At 62.9% G+C, this 1,565-nt stretch overlaps 1 protein-coding gene across 1 annotated transcript in view; it reads left to right on the top strand.

Annotated features, from left to right (window-relative positions):
- Window positions 1–1,288: 1,288 nt before the first annotated feature.
- The window catches only part of SPATA2L (spermatogenesis associated 2 like), a 4,731-nt gene continuing 4,454 nt past the window's right edge, over window positions 1,289–1,565 (top strand). Inside the window, exon 1 of the mRNA XM_040633126.1 lies at window positions 1,289–1,386. The gene's annotated coding sequence lies outside the window, so the exon portion shown is untranslated. The remainder of the gene's footprint in view (window positions 1,387–1,565) is intronic.

The raw sequence follows: 1,565 nt of genomic DNA on the forward strand, positions 1-1,565 counted from the left end.
CAAGCAACTCAAGACAATAAGGTGTTTTAATGACTTTACCTAGAAGTCAAATAATGTCTCACCTCCATTCTATGGGTGGAAGCAGGTGCAAAGACCTGTCTGGCTCCAAGTGTCACACTGAGAAGAGCCACGCGTGCCCTAGAGGAGCAAACAGCAGTGGAGAGCCATCGCCTGGAGTCACACACAGCAACGGCACTGAGTGCAGAACCGAAGCAGCAGACCACCACCTACTTGGAGTTGAAGACACGGTCCTGCACCGAGGGAGCGGGGGCACCACACTCTAACAGTCCTCTTAGGGCTGGGGGATACGGCCATGGATGAATGCAATTCGAGAGGCCTCGCATCTGAAGACCACGATGGATTCAGTGGTGAACTGAAGACAATGGTTAAGCTCAACCCTTCCGCATACGAGCAGGAGATGACCCGAACCGTCTCCTCACGGTTGGTGTGGCCCTAGGGCTGGGTTCAGTACACGGTAAGTGAAACGCCTCTGTGTTGAGTGGTGGCCAGCAAAATGTTTCAAGGAGATCCCCAACTTGGTTACAGGATTTTTCTAAAAGTCCCATTCGAGTATCTGAAGACGCACGTGCAGCGAGCGCACTGCCAGGTGAAAACTCCTAAGAGAAAAATCTCTCCCCCCGCAGGTCGCATCTCAACAAAGTGGTCTGGAGAGGGGAGGGGCCCAGAAACCAAGGGCAGACCCCGCCCAGGGAGGAAGGTCTACAGAAGACCTTCCTTGCACTGAGCTGGGAACCCCAAGGACTAAATCTCTCCCATCCCTCCTCCGCCCAAGTGGCCCTAGCGCACGGGTCAGGCGCCTGGAAACGAGGCAGGCCTAGCTAGGGAGGGGCCTTCACCCCGCCTCAGGGACCCCCAGATGCTGCTCTCAGGGGCCGGGAAGCTGAGCCCACAGAAAGACTCTGGGGCCGCCCCACCCACCTGAGGCTGCTGTTTTAACCACGCCGAAACGCACCTCCCTGTGCCCACGTTGAGCTCTGGGCTGGGCCGGGGGCGCACTGGGAGCACCTGCTTCCGCCGCGGCTGCCGCTGCCAGCGCCTTGCTCAGACGGAGGGGCTGGTGGGATGCACGTTCCTCGTGCGCCCGCCGTGCGCGCGCCAGCAGCCCCGGCCCAGGATCCGCCAAGGGCGGCCCGGGCGCCTCGGGTAAGCAGGAGAAGCGGGGGCAGGTGCTCAGCTGGGCGGCACCAGGCCCCGCCCCCAGCTCGGCCCCACCCCGGTTAGCCGAGGGGGCGGTTCCCGAGCAAGCCCCGCCCCCGAGCGTCATGGGCAGGGCCGATGGGCGGAGCCGCCAGCGGCGGAAGAACGGGGCCGCGGGAGAGGTCCGAGCGGAGAGACGGCCGATTGGGATCCGCTGGGGACCGGCAGGTAGAGCGGTCCCTCGCGGGACACTGAGCACGATCTGGTGGTCGAGGTGGGGGGTCTCTGTTCGAGAGGGGGACACAGCTGGCGGGGCTGGTCTCCAGGGAAGGGGGGTGCTGTAGATACTGGTGGCTCTCAGCGAGGTCGCGGGGCTGTAGGGGGACATGTGGATGCTGGGGGGGGGG

This window comes from Ursus maritimus, unplaced genomic scaffold (assembly GCF_017311325.1).
Source record: "Ursus maritimus isolate PB19 unplaced genomic scaffold, ASM1731132v1 scaffold_19, whole genome shotgun sequence".
Taxonomy (NCBI): Eukaryota; Metazoa; Chordata; class Mammalia; order Carnivora; family Ursidae; genus Ursus; species Ursus maritimus.